Below are 12,292 nucleotides of genomic sequence, written 5' to 3' on the forward strand. Positions count from 1 at the left end.
GTTAACAGGGTAAGTTTGGCTCCTGCTGTTGTCACTTTCTGAAAGCTCGCTCAGTAACCAGTGCTGGATGATCACACCTCAGGCTGACTTCAAAGCCTCTGCTGGTTGCCAGGTAACCGCAGCCAGTGGCCTCCTGTTTGTTGCAGCCGAGTTTGAAAAGCAGCCGAGTTTCAACACTGAGTGCCAGCTAGGGTAAATAAATATAAAAAATAAAAGCTCAGATGCACTACAAAATTTTCCAAACTGTGCTTGGTGAAATGTTTTACAAAAGAACAATCCTAGTAAAGTTCTATGTTGCGATGATAGGGTTAACGCCCAATGGGTGATAGTTTATCTGTGGTACCCTGTTCACAATGGCAGAATCAGAAGTCGGCAGCACTTCTGCTCTCGTGTCGGGAGCCAGCTCCCATACAATTTTAGTTAAAATTTACAGTGCCGGTGATGTGTAGGGGAGACACGATCACTCGGCAGAGATACAGTGGTGAAGTCCACCATAGCTAACAAGGCAGTAGGCATGGACAGGTTATAAAAGAGTCTAAAACAAAAACAGAATTACCTGGAAATACTCAGCAGGTCTGGCAGTATCGGCGGAGAAGAAAAGAGTTGACGTTTCGAGTCCTCATGACCCTTCAACAGAACTGAAAAGAGTCTCCTATAAAAGAGTCTCCTGGTCAAACAAGGAGGCTCTTCACCACAGCCACAACATTCCTGCCAAACTCCATTGCCTCACAACTCACTTTCTTTTTGGTTCAACATGTTGTAACCCTCATGCCCCTCCCCAAACTTGCCCCTATTTCACTCTCTACCTTATTATTTACTGTCATTCACCACTCTCCGACCCGCCATATCCAGGCCATTCCCATGTCACTCCTCCATGCCCCCTACCCCACCCTCTGTCCTCCCCTATATCGCTGTTCCGCTCCTTCATGTACCTGACCCCCCATCTTTTTAACCCCAACCTCAACCCCTCACCATTCACTCTCCTCTTGCTGGTCCAGAGCCTCTATGCAAGCTGCCTTTCTCCCCTTGTGCCACAGAATTCAACAAGGAAAACCTCACCCACAACTGCGCAAAGCTGACTGTTGCCCGCCACCTTTAAACAAACATAAACCGGGTGCCACGAGGTTCCCATGTACCACTGAATTAATGTAGAAGGTAGGATGTAAGTTCAAAAAGTCGTGATATAATGAGTATTCATGGCATGCAGATGTATGACAAGGAGGAACCTGCCAGACGAAGCATGAGGCCTGGGACTCCACTGTAACGCCGCTGACTTAATCTCTGCATCTTTACCCACTGTTGGGAAACTGAAATTTCAGCTCCCTCCTAATCAAGCCTCCTTCCCCACCATATTTCCCACTCCCATACAGGTCCCATAAACCACCCCCCCACCATCCCCACAATGTGTTCAACCAATGAAAATCAGAAATCAACAAGGCTAAAAGAATGTTGAACTCCGTGGTCACGACAGTCAGATACAAATCACAGAACATACCATTAAACTGTACAGGGCTCCAGTCACAGCACGACTTGAGTACTGGGTCCAGGTTTAGCTGCTGAGGTAGATGCCCATTGCTGGAGACAGTGCACAGGAGACCCACAGGGTTGACCTCTAGGGTTGACAGGATTGAAGATTAATCTCTCGGATACCTGTAAGAAAAATAAAAAGGTAAAATGGTATTTCTTGAAATTTCCTTCAAACACTTTTGCTCATTAATTAACATCATTGGAGATAGGAAAAAGACTGCTCCCCAAACAACAACAATAACTTATATTTCTATCTTGCCTTTAATGTAATGAAACGTTCCAAGATACTTCACAGGAGCATTATAAAACTAAATATAACACTGAGCCACATAAGGAGATATTAATTCAGATGACCAAACTCCTGGGATGGGATTTTCCGGCCCTTCCTGCCACTGGGATCGTTCGGTTCCACCAAAAGCTAGTGGACTTTTGTCTGGGCCACCGAACCTCCTGTGACGTGTCCCGCCAAAACGGGCCCGGAAAAATTCTGCCCTTGGTCAAAGAGGTAGGTTTTAAGGAGTAACAGAAATACCTGGAAAAACTCAGCAGGTCTGGCAACATCGGCGGAGAAGAGCACAGTTGACGTTTCGAGTCCTCATGACCCTTCAACAGAACTAAGTAAAAATAGGAAAGGGGTGAAATATAAGCTGGTTTAAGTGGGGGGTGGGGGGAAGCTTCTTAGTTCTGTTGAAGGGTCATGAGGACTCAAAACGTCAATTGTGCTCTTCTCAGCTGATGCTGCCAGACCTGCTGAGTTTTTCCAGGTATTTCTGTTTCTGTTTTTTTTTTGGATTTCCAGCATCCGCAGTTTTTTGTTTTTATCTTAAGGTTTTAAGGAGTGTCTTAGAAGAGACAAATGAGGTAGAGATGCAGAGAGGTGTGGGGAGTGAATTCCAGAGCTTGGGGCCTAGGCAACTGAAGGCAAGGCCACCAATGGTGAAGCAATTATAATTGGGGATGCTCACAAGACGAGAGTGAGAGGAGCGCAGATATCTCGGAGGGTTGTGGGGATGGAGGAAATTATAGAGACAAAGAGGGGATGAGGCCATGGAGAGATTTGAAAACAAGGATGAGAATTTTAAAATCAAGACATTGTTTTACCGGGAGCCAGTGTAGGTCAGAGAGCACGGGGTGATAGGGGAATGGGACTCAGTGCCAGTTAAGATATGGGCAGCAGAGTTTTGGATGACCTCAAGTTTACAGAGGGTAGAATAGAAGAGCAGGCAGGGGTGTGTTAGAATCGTCGAGCCTAGAGGTAACAAAGACATGGATGAGGGTTTCAGCAGCACATGAGCTGAGCCAAGTGATTTTATACAATTTTGTGGAGGTTAAAATAGGCAGTCTTAGTGATGGCATGAATAATCAAACAGTCCAGATTAATCTAATTGTCTAGCAAATAGCCAGCTCTTTTTCCACTTGGCTTTGGGAAGACTGTACACTGTAAGATGGACCAATAGTGTGAGTCATTGGAGGTGGGAGATCATGTGGTGAGACCTCAGGAATCTGTTCAACCAGAGATGGCGAACCTTGTCTAGTGTCAGGGATTGAGTTATGAGGAAAGGCTGGAGAATATTGATTATTTCAGGCTGGAGAGGATGTGTCGGAAAGATGATTTTGTAGAGTGGCAGAAGATAATAAATGGTATGGAAAGTGGCAGCCTGGAATATAACTTTAACTTATATTGGGAGAAGAGGACATAGCTTCAGACAGAAAAATGGGAATATAGAGGTGCTATCAGGAATTTCTCTCAGACAGAGGGTAACTAACCCCCAGATGGATTGGCAGAGATGAAAATCTTCGGAAACGTTTAAGTAGCATGTAAGTGTTGCAATGGGGGGAAGGCAGAGTCTTAATGCACCAAATGACCTTTCCCATCTGTGATTCTCTTACGATCTTGGGATTAATTACAGTCAAAGTGGTAGCACGCTCACCTCTGACTCTGAGCCTTGAGGACAAAATCTAAGCTGACACTCCAATGCTGCAATGAGGGAGGTCTGCACTGTCAGAGGTGCCATCTTTTGGATGAGATATTAAACCGGGTGCCCACCTACCCTCTCAGGCAGAGGAGAAAGATCCCATGGCAGTAATTCGGGGAAGAGCAGCAGAGTTCTCCCTGATATTCTGGCCAACATTTATCCTCAATCAATGTCACTAAGATCCAGATTATCCCCGTCATGTTAAAAACATTCCTGATATCCATGTACATGACATCCATTAAAATTCCCTATCTACCATGCATTTTGCATCCTCAAAGAATTCCGTAAGATTTGTGGAGCATAGTCAACCATTTTGAAAGATATGCTGGCTATTTCTATTTTTGCTATATCTGGAACCTGATAATTTCAGCCTTAATTAAAGTCTCTAAAGATTCCACCATGGATCTTAAACTAACTGCTCGGTAATTACCCAGGTTAAGTCTGTCTTCTTTTGAAAAACAGGTAATATACTGACCACCCTTTCATCATCCAATGCAGTCAGTCAAGCCCTGAAATTTTTAGGGCTTGGCAATTTCCCCTCTCACCTCCTTTGGGACCTCAGGCTATATCCCATTGGACTCGCTTACTTTGTCTTCCTCTAGCCTAACTTCCCTAAAAAAAAACAGGACAGCACATACACAAAAGCAAAATACTGTAGATGCTGGAAATCTGAAATAAAAACAGAAAATGCATGTCAGCAGGTCAGGCAGTATCTGTGGAGAGAAAGAGTTAATGGGTGGAATCTTCTGGTCTCGCCAGCAGCAGGAAGCGTGGCAAGCAGGGGAGCTTAATTTGGCGGGAGGTCAGAAGTCCGTTTCCCGACGGATGAACTGTAATTGTGTTGTCGGGACTTTGAGGGCGGGTTGAGCTTCACGACAAACAATGTTGGGGAGCCCGTTCACATGCAGGAGCATGTCACAAATGCTCATTAGTAGCCCACCTCGCCGCAATTAAGTTCTCCCTCAAAATTATGCCCCCCATCAGTCTGAAATTAGAACGTTCACTTTTCCGACGGTACATAAATGATGTGTAGCTGGTGACGTCAACTTCTTCCACAACTTTGAGGTGAGCAGATGCTGCTTTTGCATTCTTGGGGCCCGTTCATAACTTGACTCATATTGGGTGCTAGTTGCACGAGCTGTGTGAAGGCTGGAAGGGTGGTGGGTGGGGGGTGGTGGGGAGACATGGCTTGGTGGGGAGGAAGGGTGGAGTGGAGGCTGGACTCGGGAGGGAGGCTGTCCTGGTGCCCTTTAACAATGGCGCCCACCCCTCCAATCCCATGAGATAATGGTGGAGAGGGTGACTTCCTGCCCATCCCCGCCACAAGATTGGCCATGGTCTGCATGGATGCATAAGTAATGGGCTGACCAGCATAAGATCATGCATGGTCAGCTGTTCCCCCACCCCCACCTCCAGTGGAAAACACTCTGGCTTCTGCTCCTGCCACCAAACTTAAACTTCAGAACAGAAGATCCTGCCGAATGTTTCAGGTTGATGACCCTTCATAATAAAGGCTGTGTAAAAGCATTTAGGGTCTTGGGTTTATGAATAGAGGCATAGAATACAAAAGCAAGGAAGTTATGCTAAGTACTTAGATAATTGGTTAGGCCTTAGCTAGAATATTATGTCCAACTCTTGACACTTAGCTTTAAGAAGGGTTTCAAGACCTTAGAGATGGTGCAGGGAAGATTTACGAGAATGGTGCCAGGGATTGCAGTTGTGTAGAGACTGGAGAAGCTGAAATTGTTTTCTTTAAATCACAGAAGGTTAAGAAGAGATTTAATGGAGGCGTTCAAAATTATGAGATGTTTTGATGAAGTGGATAGAGAGAAACTGTTTCCACTAGCAGAACCAGAGGATAAAAATGAGGAGAATTTTTTACGGAGCCAAGTTCTTATGATCTGTAATGCATGGCTTGAAAGGGTAACGAAGCAGATTCAATAATGACTTTCAAAATGGAATTCGACAGTATGCAAAAAGGAAAGATTTACAGGGTTATGGATAAAAAATGGATGAGTGGGTTTTATGACCAGGTGAGGAGGAGTGAACTGGCTCCCCTCTATTTAGCCTCCTCGGTTGGACACTACAAAGTTTTTAAAATTTCTTTTCCCCCTGTGGATCCCCTTTCCAAATCCAAATGTACTTTTTAACTATCTATGCAGTGAGCAATAAGGAGCCAATCAAACTAGGTTTTCTTGAGCCAAAGAAAGAGCAAATTTATTAGCTGCTAAACTTGTGGTAGAAAATAATAGACACAATGTCACCCACACAGTTATCAGAAGTAAGGAAAGTTAGAGTCTAAATAAAAGTTAAAGGAATAGACATTTCAAAGTCCTTTAGTTGCATTTGAGGCATATATTATTAAACGTTGTGGCCGATTGAAGTTATCTGGTTCCTTGGAGCAGATTGATGCAGAAGATGTTTCAATTCTTACAAGATCTCGGTTTGTTGGTGGATTTTAGGTATGTTAAATTGGATGCTGTGCTTATTCCCATTGAGAGAGAGATGTCTTCAGCCTGTTTCTCCGCTGAAGTCTTTCCAAAATGTCTCTGATGGTGTCCGCTTTGGCTAGGTGAAACCCAGTTCTTAAAGCCCTGCTGTAGATGTACATTCCAAAGGAATTTGATTATCATGTCTGCTGTAGTCATTGTTGTAGAACAAGAAATCAGATTTTTATATTTCATCTCAGAAACTTTTGACCCATTTCAAGATAGTAGAAGCCATTGTGGCAGGGGGCGGCGAGCTGTTCAAAAGTCCATTGACTTTGGTGGGACCGTAAAATCCTGCTGGTGTAAAATTCCACCTGGGGCTCTTTCATCCTCCACAGAGAGTTTGAGGGTCTGTTGGTTGTATAGCCGGGCTGGTTAACAGCTCTCCCCATTGTCTTAATAGGATTACAGTTAATTTTGCATTTTTAATATCTTCCTTAGTGTTGGTTTCGGTGTCTCTCTCTCCCTCTTCACACTTCCTTGGCGGGGGAGGGAGTCTTGTTTACTTTCCTCACCTTCACCTTGGAAGGTGGCCTTGCATTTTAAAGTAGTTTTGTTCTGTCTCATTTCAAATTCCAGAATTTCATTTGAAGGTTTTTTAAAAAATCCTTTTTCAAAAAATAAAGACAGGAGACTGCATGGGACAAATTCACTCTTTCAAAATGCTGGCATAGGCATGATGTGCTGAATGGCCTCCGCTGTGCTGTAAGACTCTATGATTCAATAAAGCTAAATTGATAAAAATAGAAAGAGACAATTGAGAGGCCAAATAAAGAGCATTTAAAATGTTCAATTTTTATTCAAAAATGCAATAGGTCCATTCCTGATCTGAGTAACTTTCTTGCAAATTGAGTTTCTGTATAAATGGAGTGCAAGCTCGGAGAAGCAGGCTGGCACAGGAAGGCATATCTTTTCCTGGTTTAGCTAGCAGTCCAAGGGTTTAAATACATTCTTTCCAGACAGTTTAGTAGAGAAAGCTGGTAGCACTTGATTGAAGGTGTTGAATTGCCAGAATGAACATAGCGAATAATTCAGAATGTGCTGTGATTGCAGGCAGGGGATTGGCAAGAAGCAAGCCTTTCACTTTTTACCGGCAGCGTTAGACTTTGAAGACTACCAAACAGATTAATTCCTTTTTTTTAATCTAAAAGGACGTTATATCTAGTTTTGAATAATTAATTCCCTGTGTTAATAGAGATACATTGAGTGATTGACACAGCTCATTAACTTGCTGCTTTGTTAATTATTGAAGGGGTGGGAAAAGTCAATAAAACAGGAAGGACCGTATTCTAATTCTAATTAGTTTGTTGTGTCCTTGTAGGCTATTAGGAAATAAATTAATAATTACTTTAAATGAAGAGAATGAATATACAGAGGGAATGATCTCAGGATTGATTGCTCTCAAAACTGCAGCTGCCCATGACAATCTTCTATACTCAGCTTTTCCAATTTATACATCCAATAAAATATTTGCCTTGTTACAGGAAACACTGCAGACCGATCGTGTCAGCCTGTTCCTGCCCCACGGAACTCATTTCTCGTTATCTTGACTCCCTTCTCTCTCCCCTTGTCCAGTTCCTTCCCACCTACATCCGGGATTCCTCTGACATCTTACGTCACATGAACAATTTCCAGTTCCCTGGCCCCAACCGCTTCCTCTTCACCATGGATGTCCAATCCCTCTACACCTCCATCCCCCACCAGGATGGTCTGAGGGCCCTTAGCTTCTTCCTTGAACAGAGGCCCGAACAATCCCCATCCACCACTACTCTCCTCCGTCTGGCTGAACTTGTTCTCACACTGAACAATTTCTCCTTTAACTCCTCTCACTTCCTCCAAATAAAAGGTGTGGCTATGGGTACCCGCATGGGCCCCAGCTATGCCTGTCTCTTTATGGGGTATGTGGAACATTCCTTGTTCCAGTCCTACTCCGGCCCCCTCCCACAACTCTTTCTCTGGTACATCGATGATTACTTCGGTGCTGCTTCATGCTCTCGTCGGGACCTGAAAAAATTTATTAATTTTGCTTCCAATCTCCACCCCTCCATCATTTTCACATGGTCCATCTCTGACACTTCTCTTCCCTTCCTTGACCTCTCTGTCTCTGATAATAGACTGTCCACCAATATATATTACAAGCCTACCGACTCCCACAGCTACCTCGACTACAGCTCCTCACACCCCGCTTCCTGTAAGGACTCCATCCCATTCTCTCAGTTCCTTTGCCTCTGTCGCATCTGTTCTGATGACGCTACCTTCAAAAACAGCTCCTCTGACATGTCCTCCTTCTTCCTTAACCGAGGTTTTCCACCCACGGTCGTTGACAGGGCCCTCAACCGTGTCCGGCCCATATCCCGCGCATCCGCCCTCACGCCTTCTCCTCCCTCCCAGAAACATGATAGGGTCCCCCTTGTCCTCACTTATCACCCCACCAGCCTCCGCATTCAAAGGATCATCATCCGCCATTTCCGCCAACTCCAGCATGATGCCACCACCAAACACATCTTCCCTTCACCCCCCCCGGCGGCATTCCGTAGGGATCGTTCCCTCCGGGACACCCTGGTCCACTCCTCCATCACCCGCTACTCCTCAACACCCACCTATGGCACCTCCCCATGCCCACACAGAAGATGCAACACCTGCCCCTTCACTTCCTCTCTCCTCACCGTCCAAGGGCTCAAACACTCCTTTCAAGTGAAGCAGCCTTTCACTTGCATTTCCCCTAACTTAGTCTACTGCATTCATTGCTCCCAATGCGGTCTCCTCTACATTGGAGAGACCAAACGCAAACTGGGCGACCGCTTTGCAGAACACCTGCGGTCTGTCCGCAAGAAAGACCCAAACCTCCCTGTCGCTTGCCATTTTAACATTCCACCCTGTTCTCTTGCCCACATGTCTGTCCTTGGCTTGCCGCATTGTTCCAGTGAAGCCCAACGCAAACTGGAGGAACAGCACCTCATCTTCCGACTAGGCACTTTACAGCCTTCCGGGCTGAATATTGAATTCAACAACTTTAGATCTTAAACTCCCCCTCCCCCCATCCCCACCCCGTTTCTTCCCCCTCCCTTTTTTTTCCAATAATTTATATAGATTCTTCTTTTCCCACCTATTTCCATTATTTTTAAATCTACAACTAATACTTTGTTAGTCTTTCCACCCCAACCCCACTAGAGCTGTACCTTGAGTATCCTGCCATCCATTCTTAATTAGCACTTTTCTTAGATAATATCACCATCTTCAACACCTCTTTGATCCTTTTGTCTGTGACATCTTTTGATTACCTGCTCCTATCACTGCTTGCTTATCCCTACAACCACCCCACCCTCAACTTCTCTCTCCCCCCCGCCCTCCACCTTAGACCAGCTTATATTTCACCTCTCTCCTAACTATACTTCAGTTCTGCCGAAGGGTCATGAGGTTTCGAAATGTCAACTGTTTTCTTCTCTGCCGATGCTGCCAGACCTGCTGAGTTTTTCCAGGTAATTCTGTTTTTGTACTGCTTCACAATCTCACTCCAGCCTTTTGATTGGATGAAGTGCAGCATCAGTGTTTGCAATCTGTTTGGCAGGGGCCTTGAACCCAGGCTTCAGCCTCAGGTGTAGGACTGGGACTCTGGTGATGTCGGTCTCCATAAACTATGATACAGACCAATTTATTACAACCCCATTAACTCTCCCAGAGAAGCGATGGTTACTTCTAAATTGGCCTGGAAACAATGGATAACACACGGGCTGGAGGAAAGGAACGGGGATTGCTCATGGCTTCTACAGCTAGAATTTTTAACCAATCTTTGTATTGTGTATTTTTTAGAATTCATTCTCAGTGTGTGGCAGCATTTAGTGCCCATCCCTAAGTTGCCCTGAGACAGTGGTGGTAAGCATCCTGGTTAGACACTGAGTGGCTCACGAGGCCATTTCAGAGGCCAGTGAAGAGTCAACTCCCTTGGAGTGTTGCTGAAGTCACATATAGACCAGAGTGGGTGAAGATGTTAGGTTTCCTTGCCTAAAGGATGTTAGTGAACTAGTAGAGGTTTTATAACAACCTGATAGCTTCATTTTTGCTGATTCCCTTCTTTTAATTTTCTGAATTTACTCTGTATATTTTATGGTTAATGTCAGGAAACTTATTTTGTTATTAACAACATAATTGTTATCAAAAATTTTAAATGGAACTCATATTCTCAAATTGTCAAGGTGGGATTTGAATTTACATTCTTTGCATTATTAGTTCAGCTCTCAGACTTAATAGTCCAGTAATGCAGCAGCTGGACCATTTTATATCACCAGGTGAGAAGGGTGAACTGGCTCCCATCTATTCAACCTCTTTGGCTGGTCACAACAAAAGTTTAATTTCTTTTTACAAGGGGAGCCCAGAACCAGGGGTTGCAGTCTGAGGATACGGGGTAGACCATTTAGGACTGAGATGAGGAGAAATTTCTTCACCGAGAGAGTGGTGAGCCTGTGGAATTCACCACAGAGAGTAGTTGACGCCAAAACATTGTATGCTTTCAAGAAGGAGTTAGATATAGCTCTTGGGGTGAAAGGGATCAAAGGGTATGGGGAGAGAGCGGGAGCAGGCTATTGCGTTGGATGATCAGCCATGATCATGATGAATGGCAGAGCAGGCTCGAAGGGCCGAATGGCCTACTCCTGCTCCTAGTTTCTATGTTTCTATGAAATGCCTTTTCCAAATTAGAATGTGTTTAACTATTTAAGCTGTGGGCATTAAGGAGCCAATCAAACAAGGTTTTCTTGAGTCAAAGAGCAAATTTATTAACCACTAAACTCGAGAAAAATAATAAAAACATGATGTCAAGCATTCAGCCTTCATGCAGTCATCCCCTCCTCCAACCCCCCTGCACACACACACACACACACACACACACATATGCATGCATGCACACAAGTATCAGAAATAAGGGGAGTTAGAGTCTAACAAAAAGAACCAGTAAAATAATATATAGTTAAGTGTCCTCTGATTGCCCTTGAGACATGGGCAGAATTTTCTGGGTGATGTGCGGGGTTGGGCCATGTAAGAGCTTTTACAAGAATATAAAAAGGAAGAGAGTAACTAAAGTAAACATTAGTCCCTTAGAAGCAGGGATAGGAGAAATTATCCAGGGAAATGAGGAAATAGCGGAAACAGTGAGCAAATACTTTGTGCCTGTCTTCACAATAGAAGACACCTGTTTCATACCAGAAACTGACAGTAACCCAGGGGCTAAAAAGAGTGAAGAAATTAAGGAAATTAATAACAGCAGAGAAAAAGTACTGGAGAAACGTAAGGGAGTAAAATCTGAAAAATTCCCAGGACCTGATGACCTACACCCTAGGGTTCTAAAAAAGACAGCTGCAGAGATGGTAGATGCATTTGCTATGATTTCCCCAAATTCCTTAGATTCGGAAAATGCCCCATCAGATTAGAAGTTGGCAAATGTTACACTGCTTTTCAAGAAAGGAGGGAGAGAGAAAACAATGAAACACAGGTCAGTTAGCCTAATATCAGTCATTGGGAAAATGCTGGAATCTATTGTTGAGGAAGCCTTAACAATGCAATTAGAAAAGCATAGTATGATTAGAACAAAGGCATAGTTTCACTAAAGGGAATCCCTGTTTGACAAATTTTTTAGAGTCTTTTGAGGGCGTAAGTGGTAGGGTAGATAAAGGGGAACCAGTAGATGTAGTATACCTAGATTTCCAAAAGGCATTCGATACGATGCTACACTAAAATTTAATAGGCAAGATAAGGGCTCATGGAGGTGGGAGTAATATATTTGCATGGATAAAGGATTGGCTAATGGACAGGAAGCAGAGAGTCAGCATAATAGGTTATTTTCATGTTGGTAGGTAGTGAGTGAATAGCGGAGTGCCACAAGGGTCGGTGCTGGGGCCTCAGCTATTTACAATTTATATTAATGGTTTATATGAAGAGACAGAGAGTAATCTATCAAAGGATACCTGATGATACCAAGTTGGGTGGAAAGGTAAGCTGTGGGGAGGACTCAGCTTGGCTCCAAAGAGATATAGACAGGTTAGTGGGTGGGCAACAAGGTGGCAGATGACTATACTGTACGTAAGTGTGAGGTTATTCACTTTGGTTGTAAGAATAGAAAAACAGAATATTTTTTAAAAGGTGAGAAACTTGAAAGTGTTGATGTTCAGAGAGACTTGGGTGTGCTCGTACAAGGAACACAGAAAGTTAGCATGGAGGTACAGCAAGCAATTAGGAAGGCAAATAGCATGTTGGTCTTTATTGCAAGGGGATTAGAGGTCAGGAATAAAGAAGTCTTGCTCCAATTGC

General features: G+C 44.0%; 1 protein-coding gene across 2 annotated transcripts in view; it reads right to left on the reverse strand.

The window, feature by feature from the left end:
- The window catches only part of gcnt7 (glucosaminyl (N-acetyl) transferase family member 7), a 717,682-nt gene that overhangs the window by 475,446 nt on the left and 229,944 nt on the right, over nucleotides 1-12,292 (reverse strand). Inside the window, exon 1 of one of the 2 annotated variants that reach the window (XM_078555500.1) lies at nucleotides 557-601. The exons of the other annotated variant lie outside the window; for it this stretch is intronic. The gene's annotated coding sequence lies outside the window, so the exon portion shown is untranslated. Of the gene's footprint in view, nucleotides 1-556; nucleotides 602-12,292 lie in introns of those variants that run through there. 2 annotated transcript variants of the gene reach the window in all.

Source organism: Cetorhinus maximus, chromosome 13 (assembly GCF_964194155.1).
Source record: "Cetorhinus maximus chromosome 13, sCetMax3.hap1.1, whole genome shotgun sequence".
Taxonomy (NCBI): Eukaryota; Metazoa; Chordata; class Chondrichthyes; order Lamniformes; family Cetorhinidae; genus Cetorhinus; species Cetorhinus maximus.